Source organism: Eptatretus burgeri, chromosome 7 (genome assembly GCF_056783735.1).
Source record: "Eptatretus burgeri isolate ZD-2024b chromosome 7, Ebu_testis_v1, whole genome shotgun sequence".
NCBI classification, from domain to species: Eukaryota; Metazoa; Chordata; class Myxini; order Myxiniformes; family Myxinidae; genus Eptatretus; species Eptatretus burgeri.
The window spans coordinates 83,491,923-83,514,517 of NC_140967.1; the positions used below are offsets into that span (position 1 = coordinate 83,491,923).

General features: G+C 42.4%; 1 protein-coding gene across 1 annotated transcript in view; it reads left to right on the forward strand.

The window, feature by feature from the left end:
- The first annotated feature begins 17,800 nt into the window (after positions 1-17,800).
- The window catches only part of LOC147023651 (neurexin-1-like), a 1,116,838-nt gene continuing 1,112,043 nt past the window's right edge, over positions 17,801-22,595 (forward strand). Inside the window, exon 1 of the mRNA XM_085889296.1 lies at positions 17,801-17,928. The gene's annotated coding sequence lies outside the window, so the exon portion shown is untranslated. The remainder of the gene's footprint in view (positions 17,929-22,595) is intronic.

A 22,595-nucleotide genomic window follows, 5' to 3' on the forward strand; every position in this document is an offset into this window, starting at 1 on the left:
TGAGTACCAGTACAAGGTTCCATGTAAAAATGTTGAGAATTATAGGTATTGAAGAATAATATACATTTTATTATTGCCACAATTGGTGGATTGAATTGGTGCCACAATTGAAGAATAATATACATTAATATACATGAAAAGTATGAAAAGGGACGATCCCATAACATACAAGATACCTAGTCAGCTTGCGACAATGGGACAAAGCATTCATCGCCCATTTTGTCCACAGTGTCTGAGTTTTCCTGGGTGGTGCCCGTGCTGTTGGGCGATGATTGGTATTTCTCCTCACGTAATATATAAACCGATTTATAAATTAATACAAAATCCCCCCCCTAAAGGCCCAGTCACACCTTGACGTTTTAGCCAGCTTATGCAGACTTTGAAAAAATTGTCTAAAATGCTGGTACACGTCGAATATGTTATGGGTAGGTTTTGGAAACATTCAGAGCACGCTTAAAAACACTGCCATATGTCGTAGTACGCTGGCTTTCATCGTTGTACTTTGCGGTTGTCCTCAAATTTTAGCATGCTTGAAATTTTACGACGTATGTCAGCGTATGACACACGTTCCGCTACGCTGGCCATAGGTTGTAGGCACGTTATGCCATCGTTGACACACGTCGACACACGTTAATTGTAAGTTAATCATAAGTCTAAACACGTCGAGGTAATGTTTAGCATACCCAAAACTTATTTCTAACCTATGAGTAGCGTGTTGTAGGCACATTACGCGATCGTTGACACACGTCGACACACATTACTTGTAAGGTACTCATAAGTCGAAACACGTCGAGGTAATGGTTAGCGTCAGTGTTCCAGACTCCCAGTTTTTTATTTTTTATTTTTATTTTCTTCGGTATGACGGTCATGTTGATACTTCGATTTCTAGTGTGGTTATGATTTAAATCGTTGAGCGGCAGCCTATTAATTATATTATATTATAACCTTACTAGAAATCGAAGTGTCAACATCACCGTCATACCGAAGAAAATAAGAAAATAAAAAAATAAAAAATAAAAACCAGGGAGTCTGGAACACTGACGCTAACCATTACATTGACGTGTTTCGACTTATGAGTAACTTACAAGTAACTTTTGTCGACGTGTGTCAACGATCGCATATCATGCATATAACTTATTCCCATCGCATGCGGAACGTGTGAGGCATACGGCAAGTACATCGTAAAATGTTTAACACGTTTAAAAGTACAAGACGTACTCCACTTACTATGACGTATGATAGCGTACTTTAGCGTTCTATTCACGTATACCAAACTTACCCATACCGTATTCGACGTGCGCCAGCGTTTTAGACGCATTTTTCAGAGGTCGGCATATGCTGGCAAGATCGCCAAGGTGTGACTGCGATGTTGACACTTCCATTTCTCCGGCGGTTATGATTTGAATCATTGTGCAGCATCCTTTTATGAGGCCACGCCACGTGATCGTTGGCGATACGTGCAGCGCGCTATGCATAAGTTAGACTATCGTTGGGCATAGGTTGTGAACGCCGACAATAGGCGAAGCATTCGTTGGTATAAGTTATCTATAAGACAACGAAACGTTCTGTGTCCGTTACTAATATGTTATGCATATGACCAACTCATTATGAATTCATCCGAATCTTTAAAAAAAAACATCAAAAGTTCAGCGAAAGCCAGCGTTTTACATACATTTTGATACGTTGCCATTGCCATTGCTGGCTAAAACGTCAAGGTGTGACTGGGCCTTTATAAACTGCCAATTTAACGGGAAATCGAACCCTACCAAGCTGAAGTGATCATGTGACCAGCGTTTTCATCTTGATGAACACTACGACCCTCTTCCCCTGAATCGAAACGATGCGGCTCCACAACCCCCCCCCCCCCACCTCCCTTGCCTCCATCCCTCCCCAAAGCGTTTCCATGACTAATTTTGTCTCCAATGATCACTTTCAAAATCCCAATGATCACTTTCAACATTTTGAGAACCTTCAGAGTTACTAATGATGGTGGAATCAGTATCGGAATCCGAGTTCAAAATACACTGTTCTCCATGAAAGCCTCTGTTTGGATCAATATGGTTTCAGGGTGTGATGTCACTCACGAAATCGACACTCTAGGGCTTTTTTTAAAACACTTTAGTAATTGGCAAAAAAAAATTCAACTTTTTTTTCTCCTTCAAATTAGACCGTGATTCATGATTTTCAATGGTTTTTAGGTTAAAAAAAAATGTGTTTTGGTTCCCCCTTGAATGTAATGACCCAATTGTAGACAATTTAACATTTTTCACCATAACTTGACTAACGTTTGTCTGATTAAAACAAAATTTCTCTCTTTAGATAGCCTAGAGCAAGGCACATTTATGCGTAATTTACATCATATCCCTAAGGGTTGAAGGTCAAGGTCAAATGGCGGCCTGAAAAACCAAACGTTTTTTTTTTGTCATCGTTTCATTTTGCCAATGCAGAATCTCAAAGACCTCTTGGCCTTCCAAGATGTTCTTGCATCATAATAGTGTAGCTACACTGAAGTTGTGCACCTGATATTTGATTGTGTTCTTGACCTACATTTTTTTTTCGGATTGTGATCTAATTAATAAAAAAACACCTTTTTGATCATAACTTGAGTAATTTTCCTCCGATTTTAATGATATTGAATTTTATGGATAGATTGCAGATGGGGACACATTTTCTTAATTTAAACTCAATCCCTAGATGCTGAAGGTCAAGGTCGTATGGCAGTCCAAAAATAACATAGCCATCATTGGATCGTATGCGTCGGGGGAGGCCTCCCCTTAGCGATCGCAATGTGATCACAGATATCTAGTTTAAGTTGTTCATACGAAATCTGCCTGTTTCTCATACCATTTGAAAAAGAATCTCCTTTGTCCTTTTGCTTTTTCAAACGCCTTGATATTTAAATATGAGAAAGCGCATTGGAATGAAAATTGTGCAATGCCCTATTCACTGTAAAGTGTTAATAAGAAATTATGTACACTTTTCAATTTCACCAAAGTGAAAGGCAAAAAAAAAAGAAAATCAAAATGAGTTGCATTTTGCAATTAAAGATAGGGGGCATTAAAATTTCTCAACTCGGTTTATGATTTAGGCTTGGTAAAGAAAGGGCAGTGAAATACTTTTGGAGTGCATGAATGCCAGGAGTTAAATTAAATTGTATTGAAAATTTAAAGGCTCTCGTCATTTTTTTTTCTTTACAAGATCGAGGCTCATGGAAGAGCTCGTAGAAGAGCAAATTAATTGACGGTGAAGCAATAGCTGGGCACTATTTATTTATTTATTCATTCATATGCAGCCAGTAGCTGCTTTAACTGCATCATTTTCTGTGAGTGCAGCTGTGCGCTGAGGCAATGCCCTCTGCCACAAGTCAGCTGGTACTCATTTCGCCGACCTCAAAAGGAAGACAGCCTGAGTCACCCCACCTGGTGTTAATTCAACAGCGCGACAGGGGATTGAACTCAAGACCTGAACATCTTAAGTGAGCCACGTTGGTCATTAAACCAACACCAGGCTTAGCTGGGCACAATAAACAAGGGGATGAATGAATGGAAAAAGAGGAGCGAGACGATGTGAGGCAACAAAAGAGCATTGGGAGAGGTAGGGTAAGAAAATTATATATATATATATATATATATATATATATATATATTGGGCAGTCATGGCCGATGGCATTGGATGACAGTGCACTGCCTGATTGAAGCCCTGGAGTGAACAGTTGGGAAAGAACAGCCTCAGTTGGGAAAGAACAGCCTCGAGAAAACAATTCCCCAGATGGGAAAAGCAAATAATTAAAGAGTAGAGGTGTGCAGTCAAACTGGATTCTGAAGTTTTAACTAGGAAGGGGTTACTAGAAGAAAGTATGCTTCCTGGATTTCCTGTGGACAGTCAGATTACTGAGAAAGCAGAGGGAGCACAATGTGAGGGGAGGGAGGTAAAAGATAGAGGCCACTAACCTGCCTCTGATTTGAGAGCAACAGATTTGGCCATTTTTGGAGGGATTTTTTTTTATTGCTCTGTTTTGACAAGGCAGCTTGCTGATTTTTTAGATTATTTTTATCAAACACCGAGTTCAAAGGGCTGATAGGATGGCCTCGAGGTACGCAGACTCACCTCTAACCTGTCCAGCCTTCGGTTTGAATCCCAACCCAGCTATAAACTGTCATCCTGGAGTTTCACAGGCAGGGTGTTTAATCATTGTGTGTGTTAAACAGGTGTCCCATCTACCAGCAGTCATTGGTGGATGTGACACATACCATGGTGTTCTTCACTAAAAGTAGCAGAGCGGGAGCCCCAGGCCTCCAACTCGGCTGAAAAGGTCACCAATTGTGGCAAACACCACAATGTCTGTTCGTACTGTATTTCGAGGAACTGAACGTCTGCCAGATACTGAGTGGTGGGTCTGCCCGTGAAAAGGGACTGGAAAGGGTCTCAAAAATTGCACGAGATCAGCTAATCGAGTTACCGATTGGAACCTACCTCATAATGCACTCCACAACATTCCAATACTGACATAAGCCATGACAGACATTTCTGCTGGTGGGGTGCCCTAAACAGACACCCCAAATTTGGTCACCCCCAAAATGAGATAGATTAGCTATTCGTGTTACCGATCGAAAATCAGTGCAAATTGTTCTCCATATCACTCACTTGCAAGAACAAGCATCGACCGATTATTTTGGTGATGGGATGTCCCAGATAGATGCCCTAAAGTCGGGCAACCCCAAAATACACATGATTGTAGCACTTGCATCCTCCAAGCATAATCTCTTATAGATGATAGATGATACACTGTGCGTGAATTGCACTAATGCACTCAATGATGGTCTACTCGTCTACTCATGATCACTCCAAGTTATACCAAGCATCAAGGAACGAAAAGACCCCATGACCATACTGTCCTGGCCTGCAGGGATCTTGTGCAGTTCGTCACAATTTGTATCGGAATCGTCCCTCTAAGTTTCATTGTCCAATGACACGTGACACTTGTGTGGTGACCTGAGTTTGTCAGATTCAAACAGCGTTTTCCAAGTCCGCAATAATTGTTTCGTCATTGGAAATTGTGTCTGCATCATGTCCTTGTTTTGTATTGTCCGATAAAATGTTTTCCAGCATGATAGGTCCAACAAACCATCAGGAAGGAAGCATTCCACTCTCCTCCTTCCACCCGTCATCTGTCGCCAAGAAGCCCTCACAAGGATTTGCTGTCATAGCATACAGCCACATCATGGCGACGTAGTTCGCTCACTACGTCTTCATTTCTAGGCATTTACGGCTGGGTGGGAGGATTGCGCAGACGATTTTCCTCACATTGGCTAATGGGTTGTCCTGCAAATGTGACTTGATGAAATCAGTATTCCAATAGATCAATTCTACGTCATCTTGTTCATTTTACCTTTCTTGAAGGAATTCAACTGACAATATTCACTTGCTAATATAATCGATAAAAGGACGTTGGAATCGCACTTTCAACGAACGGGTGGCAGGTGGATCTGTGTCCAGCGATCGTCCGTCAATATCTCAGCCCAGCCAACATAGTCACTCCCACATTGTGTTTGTCTTTGATGAGTGGGAACTTAACCTGATTTATCTTGCCACTCATCAGCATCAGATTGTTGTACCTGGCCTCATCAACATCCCGTATCTTAATTTGTGCATACATGTGACACACAAACTCCGATGCGCGGCCCACATCTGGTTCAGTTCATGTTCCAAGAGAAGTGAAGAAGTGAATGAATCGACCGTCTTTCACCAAAATGTCTAATGGCTGAAATTTGCCCTTGCTAGAATAAAGAAGCAAGAGTATTTACAACTTCAACCGAGGGCATAATGCTTACATAATCCGCAAATATATTTGGGACTACATTGAATTATGAAACTGTGTCACGACCAATAAAAAAGATAATGGATAAGAAATATCTGTAAAAGGCTTGGCGTGAAGTTGTAACCCATAAACGCATGGTAACCTGGTATGGCGGTGGCAAGTCCGGTCTTCTTTGCCTCAAGATTCCCCACGATGTCTGACACATTGATGAAACGTCTGGTATTCCCTATGCCACAATCCATGATGATGGTTATGGTTCGCATATCTGTTCTTTCACTTACTGTAGCACCAATAAGAATGACGAAGATGTTCGTAATCAGATGCTCTCACGAGGATGTTTCCGATGGCATTGCTGGCGTGGTAAGTGATCAGTGTTTCAGCTTCCTCATGCTTTCCTTGCAGGTGTCGTGGCTGCTTGACAATAACTCAATGGCCAGCTGTGTCAAGCTGGTATAATAGACAATATGTGCCATGGCACACAATGAGTATTTTATGGCCAAGGATATAACAACAGCAGTCTTGCATCCATTCTCTCAAGATGAACTTGGCAACTCCGTCCTTGAAGATGCTGTTTTTTCAGTAGCTGTTGCCTGCTTTGTCATATGCACTGTTGTGACCATGTGATAATGAATAGCTGATCATCTCTTCAAAATCAGCGCTCGCTCTCATTTATGGATGTGCCATCACAGGTGTCCAGACACACGTGCACTTCATTCGCCTTACTTGATCAAACTTTGGACAGAATGTTGCGAGCTATGGATACTATGAAGCACCAGTATTCATTACAGACAGGATGGAATGAGCAAGGAGCCCTCCGTCATACATTTTGATGTCAATTGCTGGTAAATCATCATGACAGATCGATTCAACTGGGAACATCTCAAACCTTCGCAGAAGTGTGGTCTTGCAAGTCTTCACCGGGGTTATGTCACTATGCGAGAGTGACAAGGTGTACTGTGTGATTGGATACCTCATGATGTTATGGAGGTCAACCGTAGTGCTTTTACAGACGACGACGACGATCATTCGGATGAACACATCTTGCAGGCTTTCAGCATTTCTCTTTGACAATTCAAATGCGGTGTTCTTGGTCCTTTTCGTCACATGATCAGCGGCGAAATTCTGAATTCTGGTGTGTGTGTGTGTGTGTGTGTGTGTGTGTGTGTGTGTGTGTGTGTGTGTGTGTGTGTGTGTGTGTGTGTGTGTGTGTGTGATCTTTTGGGGAAGGCGACTTGAATCGCCAATCTATTCGTTTTGGAACTTTGCCTGGCCTCTTGACCCCTTGGAAGCATCCCGAGGTGATATTTTTCCATCTCTGATGAAGCTGCTCTCCTGGTAGCGACAGTCCATAAAATTTACGCGATGAAACAACTTCGTTTGAGAATGGGTTGTGTGCCCCATAAATTTTTGCTTTCAGGTTGGCCATTTGAAGATTGTCTGTCTTCATCCGATACCCTCGGAACTCAACCGCCACATTTTCTCTCACTTCCAATCCTGCCAGAGCACGCAATTCGGTGACAGCCATTACACTCTGTGTCATTGCTGTCAACAAGCCTGGTGTTGGCTTAATGGTTAGGGTGGCTGGCTTGGGATCATAGGGTCCTGAGTTTGAGCCCTGTTTGCCACTGAAATAACACCAGGTGGGGTTGACTCAGCCTGTCATCCTTCTGAGGTCAGTGAAATGAGTACCAGTTTACTGATATAGGGACACAGCATCATTGGCATAGTCGTGCACCAACAAAATGATAGCGACCCAGCAGCCAAGCTGCCATACACAAGAAAAAGAAGATTGCTGTTGACCACCTATGAACTTTCAGAATTTCGGGACGCAACAATTCCTTTCGTTTGAGATGAAGTGTCCTGGTTTACCATCTGTTTTAGTGACAAATCCACAGCAGTCCTAGTGTAGTCTTTCTTTATTCTCCTGATTGAGAACGTGCCATTTTCTAGCAATGCATTCAGGCAGGGATTGGCATTCTGGAGTTTTTTGATTGAAGAGACATCCCATTGTGCATAGTTCGGTCGATACAGGGAGAAGAATATGTCGAGCACTGCTGGGAGGATGTTCATGAAGTCATCATCATTGTTTGTTCTTACACATCTTTGTACTTCTTGGTTTATACAATTTATCATGTCGATGTAAATTGTCTAGAATTGAGCAATTGGGCCAAGCTCACCTTAGGGAGCATTTTGAAATAATTTTTGGTATCTTAAGAGGTGTTTGCTGATGACAGGATTGATCAAATACGCTTCTACTTCACTGGGTTTTTATGGAGCCGACTTCAGGGCCTACTTTAGGTCTATCTGGGACATCCCACCACCAATAAATATCTCAATGGCTGTTCTTGCGAGTCAGTGCTGTAGAGACCAATGTGCACTTATTTTCGATTGGTAACCCGAACAACTAATCTATCTCATTTTGTGGCTGACATACTTTGGGGTGTCTATTTGGGTCACTCCACCACCAGAAATGTCTGTCACTGATTATGTTAGTATTGGAATTTGTAGAGTGCATTACGAGGTAGGTTCCAATCGGTAACGCGATTAGCTGATCGAGAACATTTCTGAGCACCCTTTAAGAGAGTCTGTCAGGGCCCTTCCACCATTGAATCTGTCTGTTAGCATTGTAGCAGTGTCCAGGAGATTATGTACTAGCATTGTGATGTAGTTACAGTGGGGAACTATTTCAAGGGATACCATGCAATTTATAAGACCCTTTCCAGTCCCTTTCATGGGGAGACCCACTACTCGAAACCCAGCAGACGTTCAGTTCCTCGAGATAGAGTATCTAATAGACATTGTGGTGTTTGCCAAGCTTGGTTACCTTTTCAGCTGATTTGGATGCCTTGGCCTCCCGCTCTACAGGTGAGCTCTCGCCGGCACCATGGCAAAATTCCAAATTCCTGCCCAAACCAGCTGAGGGCACAGCATCAGTGGCATAGCCATGCACTCAGTCAAAGATTCTACCCTGCAAGCCTTGTACTGCGTAGGAATGAAGAAGTGTTTAAAATATGAATTAATCAATAATATATTAAACAACTCCGGTTTCATGGTCGTGGTTGCTTCTCTTGGTCTTCTGAGTGATCTGCTTCCAAAAAGCGAAATAGTTATTCTGGATTTGTCTGTGCTGCCATCAGTCTTGTGTTCTCTGTTTGCGCCGGTTGTTCTTCTTATTGTGTGCTATTTCTCGTGTATTTTTTTTCATGCTCATTCTGTATATTTTGATCCTGAATATCAGGCTCGGATAGTTTTGGGCCTACGTGTTTTTTTTTCCCCCCAAATGTTTCGCATACCCACTTGCTGTGTATCCATCCCCTTTGTCCCATTATATTATTCACCACATTTGCTTAGTTTCTCCCTTTTCTGTTTCATCCCCTCTTGTGTCACCCCATTTGTTCTTCTCCTCCTCCCCTTCTTCTCACTCTCACCCCAACTCTGCTGTTGGTGTTTCCCCTTCTCCATTTTGTTCCATTCTGCTCTAGCTCTTACACGAGATTCAACCTAAAAATGTCTAAAACGTTGAAGGACAATAAAAAAAAATTGAACGAGATTAGCTATGTTTTCCCACTGTGGGCAGGGTCTCTCTCTCTCTCCCTCACTCCCCTTCTCTCTCCACTTGGCCATCCTGAATTTGTAGAGTCTACAGCCCTTGCTTATGATTAAAATGTATGCCAGGAAGATAAGTTCATTGGACTTCTGCTTAACTTGTATATTGAACAAGAGCCTTTTTCTCTTACTCTACCTTAAGTCACTTGTCTTATTCCAGATGTTCTTCTCTTTGCTCACAGATGAATCTTTCTTTGTTCAAAAACTCACCAAACCAGCTAACATTAAATGGTTAAGAGTAAGGATGAGTTGGCAGTGAAAAAAAGAAGTGATCTAAAAGAGATGTAATCGAACTACGGTACATACATTAAATAAGGTGTGTGTGTGTGTGTGTGTGTGTGTGTGTGTGTGTGTGTGTGTGTGTGTGTGTGTGTGTGTGTGTGTGTGTGTGTGTGTGTACATGTTTGAAAATGATGGAAAATGATGGGAAAAAAATCAGGCCTGGGCCGATTTCCAAATTGTGCAGCTGTGTTGATAGTACCCAAGGTCAGTTCATAGACCCAAACCCCGACACCTGGCGAGAGGGGTGGGGGGTGGACGACGACTTACAATTTTCGCCTATACACCTGCAAACAGTGCAAGTAGTTTCATGACTCCTGCTATAGAATGGAGGGATTATTAGCCACGGCACAATCTATATATATATATATATATATATATATATATATATATATATATATATATATATATATATATATATATATATATATATATATATATATATATATATATATAAAGTTGAAAGTGTGTCTGTCTGTGTGTTTGTGTGTGTGTGTGTGTTTGTCTGTGACCTATGCACGTGAAAAGTACTAGACTGATCCTCACCAAACTTCACATGCTGACAGAACATGTACCTGGGAGTGTCCCGATGTAAAAGAATTGTACTTCCGACTTGCGGTTTCCGAATTATGACGTCATCACCTGATTTCGTAACGTTAATTTTTCAAGTTCAGCCGATTGACATGGGGGCCAGCGCCATTTGCAATAGAATGAAAAAATAATGCTACAGTCAATTGAAGACAATGACTTCCGACTTCCCGGTTTCCGAATTATGACGTCATCACCTGATTGCGTAACGTTAATTTTTCAAGTTCAGCCGATTGACATGGGACCAATGGAATTTGCTGGAGAATGAGAATTAATTAAGTCGCAAATGATGACATGAAACCAGCCTCACATTGTTGAGGCATTATGGTTTTTTATCTGATGCGGCAATAATCTTAACATTTTTGAACTCGAGTCTTCTGCATATAAAACATGGCGGGGAAAATATAATATTATAGTGGTGATGAAAAAAAAATAATAATGGTGGCAGCCTCTACAATTTTACAATTAACTGTGACATATACTCCTTCAGACCCGCCGTCATCCACGAGATTCCTGTGCGGAGCACGGGTATCCCTGCTAGTTACATATATTTTACAATTGCATATATATATATATATATATATATATATATATATATATATATATATATATATATATATATATATATATATATATATATATATATGAATGGAGGGACAATTGCATATAATCCTCCCTACTCCAATGTTGCTCCTGTGAAGGGAGTGGGTGTTTATAATTCATGAAGAATCAGGACGAGTGAAATGCAAAATCAAACCTGGAACTGCACTCAGCAGAGTGCATAGTTTCGCCTCACGTGCTCATTTTGAACAACAATACCATCGTTAACTGAACACCCTGCTATTATGATCCCTATAACTGTATCATCCAGGCACCCTATTGAGTCACATAGATTGCGATTATCCATAGCTTTATTGATTATTGATTATTATGATATTCAACGACCACTTTTGTGCACATTAATGCTAAATTGCATCAATGAAGGTGTGTATGAAAGAAAAGAAAAAAAATGAAAACTATATTCCCCATGGCTAGTCGATCATATGTATGAAGCTTCGCATGGATCTCTTCATCGGTTCTGGAGAAGAAGAATTTTACATCTTTATTTTCAATCCAATATGGCTACCAGACCACGTGACCAATGACATCACAAATTTAATTGTTCACACATCAGGCCAGAGATCAGATATATGAAGTTTCAGATTTTTTGGATAAGGGTTTCGAGTCAACCAATTATGGCTGGAATACCACTTCACCAATGACATCATCGTAAGCACCGTATATACCCAATTTGATGATGTACGCCAAGTTTCAATTTTTTTTCGTTGAGTGGTTTCGAAGAAAATGATTTCCAAATGGTTTCCTTAATCCAATATGGCTGCCATACCACATGACCTATGATGTCAGAGTTATTTCTGTTAAAAAAATTCTCCATGGGTAGTTTCTCTTATGTTTAAAGTTTGGCATCGATCGGACAAGCGGTTGCAGAGAAAGAAACATTAAAGTGAAAATATATAGATGTGGACACACTCGGACAGACAGAGATGGACGTTATAGTCGTCTCGCAACCGCTTCGGGGCGAGATTATAAAAGTAATTGAGTAGTCATATCACAACCAAATCAGCAAGTCTGGTGTTGGCTTAGTGGTTAGGGTGGTTAGGGTGGTTGGTTTGGGATCTTAGGGTCCTGGGTTTTGAGCCCTGTTGGCTGCTGAATTAACACCAGGTTGGGTTGACTCAGTCTGTCATCCTTCTGAGGTTGGCAAAATGAGTACCAGTGCACTGGTATAGGGGCACAGCATCAGCAGCATAGTTGCACCCCCAACAAATGATGGCGACTCGGTACACAAGCTGCCATACTCAAGAAGAAGAAGAAGAAGAAGAATCAAGTTAGCTATTGTTTTAGATACCAGTGATGTGAAAATTAATTCAGGAAATGCTGACTCTCAGTTATCAAAGGGTGACATAAATATATGAGATAAATGCATATTCGATCAAAATTCCATAAAATTTACAATGCCGGTTGCATCATGACGAAGGTGCTGATATGCTGCTGATCCAGTTCCTTTGTATATGTGAACAGCAACTCGGAACTCGTATAGTATATCTGGAACACAAGTGCCTACTCTTTTCAAAGGGCACCGTGTGGTCTTTAACCTCCAAAATGGAATGCAGACAGGACAGCCAGCTTAGTGCCCTCTCTGAAGGATGGTGTACTCACTAATGTCATAGCCTACTTGCGAAGAACCATCATGGCAGTTTATAGTTGTACCAGGAATGAAACTCAGACAAGATGGCAAAAAGATGAGTATGAGCCTGTGGGTTGGTCTGGTGATGAGTTTTCAAGCAACAACCGGCGGTTACAGATGAAAAACAAGAATCAGCGAAAGAAAAAAAAAAGCCATGGGATAATTACTCCAGAGTTATGTTCACAATTTTTAGGTTTAATACTTCTGGAAAGGATGGTGTGCTATTTCATCACCCAGTGTTCAGATTGTGGAACAGTACGTGTATTCCTTACAAAGTACTGGTTCATCAGTATTTTTTTTGGACTCCACTCTTCCATCGGTTGCATGATTGTCATAGTTTCATCAGCCTGGCTCATGACTACTTTCAAAACATGTTGATATAAATACTGAATTGTAATGAAATCTTTGAAGACAACCTACATCTTAGAAATTGCACCTATTAATAATTATCAATGTTTGGCTGGCAGGAGAGTTCAGAGGTCGTGTACTCACCTTTGAGCTGTCGAGTTTGGGTTTGCATGCGAGACGGTGCACCGTCTCTCGGATGGACATGTGCCAGCATGAGATGATGACCCGATCCCGCAGTGTCTTTGGACGAAGAGTGGGCGATTTATTGCCAGAACGCAAATTCAAGATTTTGTTCTAAGGAGCACTACATTATTAATAATGTCACGTCCTCGAGAAATGATGTAACCAGCATCCATGTGCTGCCTCTGCTTGACACAGAACTTCGACTTTACAATTGATTAACATCAATTTTGCTTTGAAACCCACTGTATTGAAATTTAATCGACTTGAATTGCGTTGATGTTGTTATTCTACTCGTCCATTGGCTACTTGTGCAAAATATATCATGGGATCCTTTAAGGGAGTATATCTCTATTACATATGCAAATATGGTTGATTACCCCCACCCAAACCTCAATGAACACGTATATTCACCAGACATGCACAACCCATAGGTAAGCAAATAGATCAGGTAGATCAATGTCCCATCTAGGTCAAATGTGTGCTATGAACTACATGGCAGGAGAAGAATTATTGGGAACATCTTCTTTAACGGAGACCATTATCCCACCCTTCTTGTGGGGTCAGCCAGGAGAAACTTGGCCCAAGTCTTCATGAACCGGCTGACCAGGCCCGATGTTGGACTAGTTATGGCAGGAATTTGGCCATGATTTGGTCAGGGTGCGAGCAATAGCTCACCTACTCTTCGCAAAGGACACCATGAGATCTTTAACATCCACCAACGAATGCTGGCAGACTGGGCACCCAGTTTAACGTCCATCTGAGGGACGACACACACATTGATGAATCGCCCTGACAGTTTATAGCTGGGTCAGGATTCGAACCCAGGCTAGGCAGCTTCGAGGCGAGTGTGTGTACCTCTAGGTCATCCTGTCAGCCCTACCATCATCGGGAGCATGCTGTAATTTATTTGAGTTTAAAACGTAGAAATGTATATGATTTAAATGTTTTGTTAAGCACTGCAGTTTATAGTATGTCTTGTCTTTGGCTGTTCGAACACGTGCAGTATGTTTCTCTGTCTTTTGTAAATGTCACCCTCAAATAATGAAACCTTTGAAAGTAAAGTATTAACATTACCGGCTTGAGATGCCACGGCCATGAAAAGAGTAGGTGCAAGTTTGGGGGAGAGGAGGTGGGGTGGGGGTGGGAGAGGGGAGGTCTGGCCTGGAAATGCTTTGATCTGGGACACCATGAGCGAATATTGCACACTGAGCAATGAAGCAATCCTGGCTGTGCTGGATGCACGGGTGGGGATGGAGAAGTGGAGCTATCCCATTATCCTCAGTAGAGTAATGGTTCGAGCGTCTGCTTTGAGTCTGGGAGGTCGGTGGTTTGAACCCCCGCTGAGTCATAGCAAGGTTTTTAAAAAGGTACGTGCTACTTCCTTGCTTGATGCTCAGCGTTTAAAAGGATAGAGCATGGACAAACACCCATTAAGTTGGTCATAATAGTGTTAGCTCTGATGGGCCGAATGGCCGCCTTCTGCATTGAGGTTCCTTGTAATAGCTATCATGTGCAGCCTGTGTTTCCTGGTTGCATCATTTTCTGTGGGCACAGCTGTGCCACTGCTGCAGTGCCATCTATTAACAGTACACTGGTCCTCATTTCACTGACCTCAGAAGGATAACAGACTGAGTCAACCCCACTTGGTGTTGATTCAAATGCCAACAGTAGGCTTAAACTCAAGACCCTTGGATCTTAAGCCAACCACCTGAACCTTTAAGGCAACACAGGGCTTAGATTTTTTTTTTTGTAATGGGACCCATAATGAGCAGTCTGGTCGTCAGTCATACTCAGACTGGCAAGATGGCCGAGAAGTATGCCCACTCACCTCTAAGCTGTCTCATCTGGGTTTGAATCCCGACCAAGCTATAAACTGCCATCCCAATGTTTCACAGGTAGGGTGATTCATGAATGTGTGTGTCATCCCTCGGATTGATATTAAGCTGGGCATCCCATCTGACAGAATTATTTGGTGGATGTTAAAGATCCCACCATGTCTTTTGCGAAGAGGAGGTGAAGCCATGTTGGAATTACTTGTATAATATAAATTGTTTACACCCTTATTAATGCGAATGATCACTTTTAAAAAATCATATTAATACTCAGCCAAATTATTAGTTCACGTCAATTTTATTGAAGCATTACCAATACACTTAGTATATTTAAAAGTGCGTAAAAAAGTTGAGTTAGGTTTAGAATAACTCACCTTTCTTAAGGTTCCTGGACTATTTATCTCCAGCATGAATTCCTGTGTTGATCACTTCTACAATATTGTGCAGTTGACTACATTGCAATCAATGGTTTTAAATTGATAGTTGCTGCTTGGTTATTCCTCAATTCTGTATAACCTGGATGTAGTGAGCTCTCTCTCCAATTAAGTCCGGGTTTATTACAATGAAACACAATGCCTCCTGCCAGTCGCATCGTTTTGTTCCTACGTTAATTGTCTCAGGATCATTTCCAGAAGCGGACTGTTCAAGAAGAGCATGCGACCAAATGAGCTAAGGAAATGGATAAAACCTCAACATAAAACGGACAGGAAACAGTTCAAGTTGAACTTGTGCCATGGAACTCAAATGGTGGTAGAAATAAAAAAAATGATAGAGTGATGATATTGACATGAAATTATCACACTGTGCATCTGAAGGGACTGGCATGATTGCTCCGATGATAGATATAAATAGGCCATTTGAAGTTGTCTGACAAAACTGCCATCATCTCCTTAAAATGTCAATGGTGGATGATAGAGAAACACAACAGGTGCTCCCGGCAAGTTTGCATTATGTTACAAAGCATAAATCTCCTGTGATTTCCACCCAACAGGAACGGTATAAGTCTGTAAATGGCACACTTCCACCGGCATGCTGTGAACTCACAAATGGACTGTGTGTCTTGCCATCATTCGCATGCATTATCTCTCTGTGACGTATTAAAACGACCTTTTGTTTGTTCGAATATATATTTTAAAACATTGTTTCCAGAATTGAATGAATTTTCTTAATTTTTTTTTTTTTTAATTACTTTGGTTTTGGGAGTTTTAACGTTTGTATTTGAAATTTTAAAATGGCTGCATTCTTTTTTTCCTTTGCAGCACTTGTCTTTTTGACAGAATAAATCCATGATGAACAAAGCCATTGTGAATAGAACACCAGCTGTTCATGTACAATGGCACATCCCTTTGAACGAAAAGGAATGGCAGAATAAAGGGATTCCTATTCATCAACACTGTGTATTTGTGTCCACCTGGCATCTGACGATGCTTATATTTGGTTTCATACAGGTATTCAGAAGACACAAGGAGGCTTTCAGCCAATTACAAAGGGGGAATCCGTAAATCCGTGTCACGATTGTCAATTAAACACACATATATATGTATATTACGTCTATGGACATACAGTACATACCAATCTTTGTTTGCCTATTTACCAATCTCCATTGGCCATCCTACGATTAGTCATTTTCTGTCCTTTGTATGAAAACAGTTTGTATCGTACAGGGAAACGTACTGATTTTGTACTTATTAACACCATTCCATTAGGGATACAGCTGGTGCCATAAGCTTCCGCAGCTTGGTCCGTATATATCGCTGTGATTACCGGTTGTGATGGGATGAAGTAGATTCACAGACGAGGAAAGAAGCATGGCACAAGACAAACTGCGTATAGCACCCTTAGGGCACCAGTGGCATTGGAGCATCATATCACTTTTGGAGCCAGGGGACCTGACTCTATGTTGCCATGCCTGACCCAACCCTTCCTTTACTATGACAGACATCTTGCCTGGCGGGTGCGTTTGCCCAAAACAACGAATCATTCTGGCATCTCTCAATAGTGTTGAGGAGTCAATACAGAGAGACGTACGTGCATGAAAGTTTTGCATAAAACACCAAACATCTCATTTGTTTCTCAAAATTTCTGAACTTCCTTTTGCCAAAGCAACTGCCAAAATACAGTTCACGGAGTACCCGAGGTGAAAAAGCAACGTCGGCGCATTTGTAGTAAGTGTCTAGTTTGTTATCCGCAGCGACACGTTGCGGCACATGCATCGTCAAGAGCATTGCCTTGGGCGGAGGTTCCATTTGTGTCAAAACATGATAACAGCCGAGATGTTCTGCTTGGAGATCAAAACACCAGACGAGCCATGGTTGACACGCTGTTGTGATTCGAGGATGTCAAAAACGTACTCACGTCTCGGGTAATTGCCCCGCAGGTGACTTGAGCGCTGATGAAGATATCACGTGGCCCATTGTTTGCCTGTACTCTACCTTGCAAACAAAATCAAATTGACTCCACAGTCGCCTTAAAAAGAAAATCCAGTCAATCTTTTTGGCGAATTTCTTTGGTGGTCAAAATTAATAGCCCTCTCGCGGTTGACTTTCATCGGCATAGGTATGCCACGTTGTGAAGCGAATACCTTACAAATATTAAAGAGGAGAAATAATGAACAGATGGAGATGAGATATAAAGCCTGATTTCTGGATGTTACATTCCCTTTGTATGGGCTACTCCCTCAAAATGGTAGACTGTAAGCAACGACCCCATTATTGCGAGACGGATGACCGATCATACCCGCAAGGAGCAATCCCCGAATCGGTGTCCAATAATGGCAGACCACTCGTATGTTTGAGGCGTCCCCAGACGCAGATCGATGTCCGGCAAAGAATTAATGCAGATTGCTCCAAAAGGAGCCGGATTGCAGGAGCTGCCGAGTAAAGGAGGAGTGAGGGTGAGCGCAGTTTTTCTCGAGGCGTCTCAGCCGTTGCAGGTCGGCCACACATCTTGGCTCGGATTCTCATTATCATTTCGTGAAGATGTCCCGAGGAGAGCGGTTCGCACAGCGGTGGCGCTGAGAGACGAAGGTGACTACCGTGCCGCAGTTCCCTGGGAGTGCGCGTTCGAGCATACCGGCCGTAATTATCAGAATGTTTGAGCTGATCGCCCCGCTCGGCTCTGAGTCGCTCCAAGTTCAAGACACCGCTGTTCATTTGCAGAAAGCCCATGGAGGTTCCTCACATGTGCTAGGCAAGCGGGGATGTGCATACAAGAGGGTTCATCAGTGTATCATATATAGGGGTGATTGTTGCGTTAAAGTGAAATGTTGCAAAAAATATTGTAGGAAATAACATTTTAATTCCTATTAAATGCATTTTTGTCGGGTTGTCGTTTCCATTAGTGTTCCCATTTGTACCCAAAGCACCAGGATGGCTCCCTCATCATGATGTATCGGTCAACCGATGAGCATCATATTCCGTATACTGCGTACATTTGTCCTTTGTCTACTAATGTTCTGGTAATGCATGTAAAACTACACTGATATCTACTGATGTCATTATCCTGCAGGTGTGGTATACGTAACAAGCTGTCTATGAGTCTTCCCAGGTATAGCCAATGATGCTGGACCGATTGTGGCTCGATGCGTCGAAAGGTGTTCAGACGTTCGCCGGATTCGGACCAGTATCATTAGCCATACCAAGGTTAGATTACTGGGATTCTGGTAAAATAACAAAATACAAGCACCAGTCATATAGACTTTTTAAAATGCGAAAGCATTTGCTGATCTACTGCTCATCCCCTCCCTCATCAGCACGCTTGTCTCCACCCTAAACGAAGTGGCTGATTCACGATTTTAGCTCCCATTGTAAATAATGTATGAATTATCAGTGAGTTTATGAATGCACGACAGGCAGTAGGCTACCTGCACTATCATACATTTACAACCACTGGCAAGTAGCAGATTAATATGGATGAGCAACGGTCATGATACGCTTGGTGTTGCCGATTTGTTTTGGCAATGCTTTGGCGATCTAACTCGACTCTTACATTTTGTCTTTACCATTGTGATCGATTCACTCAGCTTGGTGCAAACAGCAGGGCGGAAATGATATCACTCTCGTTTGGGGGAGGGGGGGGCAGGAGGGGAAGGGCAAGGGAAGAGGGCCAGGGGATGGGTAAATGTGTGGGATCTTCACATGCATTTCAAACTCCATGAAGAACACATTGGATTTCTGCTTTATACCCTTTCCACTTTTGTAAATACCCTTTCCACTTTTGCAACTGCATATAGTGCAGAATGTAATATAACCTTTTCCCAAATGTGTTGATAATTATTTAACGACAATTGAGATAATTAACTGGAAACTGTTCATTTCTTTGTGTCATACCTGTTTAAACACGCAATTCCGTTATTAGTATGCTACAAAGTGAGTGGGATTGCAAGCCAATTGTTCTTAGTTGCAGGAGTTTGTTCTAATTATTATAATTATTATTATTCATTATTCTTACTATTGTTATTATTCTGCTATATTTGTGACGCATCTTTTGTCAGAAACCGTAACATTGATAAACTTAAAACATCACAAGGTTGTTCAAACTCATGAGATCTCGAGACAGGACTTTGTGCATTAAAAAGGAGAGGATATGATACAGATGTAAGATAATAAAGGTTAGACTATTTATTTTGACGGAAATTCCATTTTCACTTTCCTTGGGAAGATTACTGCCTCTCCTCGGGCGATGCCTCTGTCTCCGCAAAGAGTATGGCTGAAGTTATTGTTGCAAGAGTGGAGGCTTATATCCCCTTCTCTTTGAAGACTATCTCTTCTTGTAGTTCCTGATTCAACTATTCCTGCTCTACGGCCATTCATGCAAGGGACATGGAATATTGAACCTGGGAAAAGTCTTATTCTTCTGACTCACAATTCAGCCTTCATCTCTGATTGAAATCATTGCATAGATGTGATTTATGAGGCAAAGCATTCCTTTATCCAAAGGAAGTGTAACAACCTCTCCTCTTTTTTTTCACCAGCATATTTTCAGGTGCATAAACCACGCTTTTTTATCGGCAAAAAGAGGTAAAAGCTGGGGGTGTGGTTAATACATGGGGTAAAGAAAAAAATTTCTTAAAAACGATCAATGCTGAATTTCAATTATATTCCAAATGAACACTTTGTTTCGCAGTCAGAACTGCTGTTAAGCTCAATTCCACGATTTAAATTTTGAAAATCGGTTCAGGTTCAAAGTTTGCACAGCATTTTATTAACTGTGTGTGGAAATTAAATAAACTAGTACGGGCCCGTAGGTGCGTAAACGATGACTGGATTGGGGCATTATTTCAATTAGATCGGACCAACCGTATCATAAATGGCCATAACTTGGGAAACACCTGGGAAACATATTCAGGTCTCCAGCATCAATTGTGACGTCATATCAAATGAAGAAGAATTGTGACGCCCCCTCTCTCTCGCCTCCCCTCGCTCCCCCCTAGTCTCACCCCTCCTCTCTCCCCCCTCCTCTCTCACCCCCACTCTCACTCCCCTCTCTTGCCCCCTCCTCTCTCCCCCTCTCTTGAATTGTGACGCCCCTCTCTCTCACCCCCTCTTCCCCCCTCCCTCCCTCCCCTCTCTTTCCCCCCTCTCTTTCCCCCTCTCTTTCCCCCTCTCTTTCCCCCCTCTCTTTCCCCTCTCTCTCCCCCTCTCTCTCTCTCCCCGCTCTCACCCCTCCTCTCTCCCTCCTCTCTCGCCCCTCTCTCTCACCCCTCTCTCTCGCCCCTCTCTCGCCCTTCTCCCTCGCCCCTCTCTCTCGCCCCCACTCCCACCCCTCTCTCTCACACCCCCTCTCACACCCCCTCTCCCGTCCCCCTCTCTCACTCTCTCTCTCGTCCCCACTCCCTCCCCCTCGCTCCCCCCTAGTCTCGCCCTTCCTCTCTCCCCCTCCTCTCTTGCCCCTCTCTCTCGCCCCCACTCTCATTCCCCCCTCTCCCGTTCCCCTCTCTCTCGCAGATATTGGTCGACAGATAAATGGCCGTAACTTGGGAACTGCTTATCCGATTAATATCAAACCTTGAAAAGGCACATCCATGGGTCCCCAGCAATATTCCTAGCAAGTTTCAATAATATCGGACCATCAATTGTGCCAAAATATTTAATAATAAATAAATAAATAAACATTAATTGTGACGTCATTCGTGATGTAATAGCAACGTGTCCTGTCATTGGTCGACAGATAAGTGGCCATAATTTGGGAACCGCTCGTCCGATCGATATCAAACTTTGAAAAGGCACATCCGCGGGTCCCCGGCAATATTCCTGGCAAGTTTCAATGAGATCGGACCGGCGGTCGTCGAGAAATGGCGGTCGCAGACAAACAGACAGACAGACACACACAGAGATTGCTGGAATTATAGATAGATAAAAAACAAGAAAAGGAGACACCCAGAGTTTAGGTGTGTGGCGTATTTAGAGCCTTGTCACTGAAAACACCATTAAACACAAAAGAAGAACAACACATGGTCTCACATCAAAAGCAGAATTATTCACAATCGCTAGAGTCCAATAACGGAGCACCCACATCAAATAAGCTTGCGCACAAATGAACGTGCATCTGACAACAGGCTGGGGTGGTCATGTGACCCTCAAGAAGGGCTGCTCAACAAAACTGGTCACGAGAAGGACAGATTCACCGTCATGCTTGCCTGCACCGCAGATGGTGGCAAGTTTCCCCTCTATGTCATGTTCAAGAGGAAGACACTGCCCAAACACAAGTTTCCAACTGGTGTCATTGTTTGTGTGCAGCAGAAGGGGTGGATAGAGGAGGGACTGGTCCAGGACTGGGTGCGCACAGTCTGGAATAGTAGGCCGAATTTTGGTCTGTCCCGACAACAGAGCATGTTAGTCCTGAATGTGTTCGGTTGTCACAAGACAGATGACACCAAAGCGCTGCTTCGTCGGACCAACACTGATCTCCTCATCATCCCAGGCAGGATGACATTGCTCCTGCAGCCCCTCAATGTATCCATAAACAAGCCGTTCAAGGTCGGGCTACGTCGCTGTTGGTCTGACTGGATAATGAGTGGGGAGAAGACCTACACCAAGAGCGGGAGGATGAGAAAGGTCAACCTTCCGATCTGCGACTGGATCGTCAAGGTGTAGGAGGAGATACCATCATCAAGTGAGCATTTCTGAAATGTTGCATCTCCAACAACATGGACGGCACAGACGACGACATGATTTGGGAGGAGGAGGCTGCAAGTGACGATAACAGTGACATGGACAGCGACGGGAACTTCCTCTACTCTGATACGGAGAATGAGCTACGTGCCGTCTTCGACGAGTATTTCCTCGGGTTTCGTTGAAAAGCTTCATCAAACCCAAACAGCCCTTTTCAGGGTCACAAATCCACAAGAAATATGTATGATACCTGTATGAATCCCTTTTCTTCTTTTTTATAGTAATAACAAAATCCTCTTTATAATGTTAAAAAAATAAGAAAGAAAAATAAAAACCTCTTGGTATCCTCTCCTCTCTCTCTCTTCAACTTCTTTAAAATGAGAATAAGACTGTCAGACTAAATTAAGCAGACATGGGAGTTTGCATGTTGATACCTCCGTCACTTTGTTCCATACAAAGTTGATGTACAAACGTATTTAGATGTAGATCAGAAAATAAAATTAGCAATATATTCATTTCTTTTGATGGTGAAAAACATGAGTGTGGTTAATACACCGGAAAAAGTTTTTATTTCTTTCTTT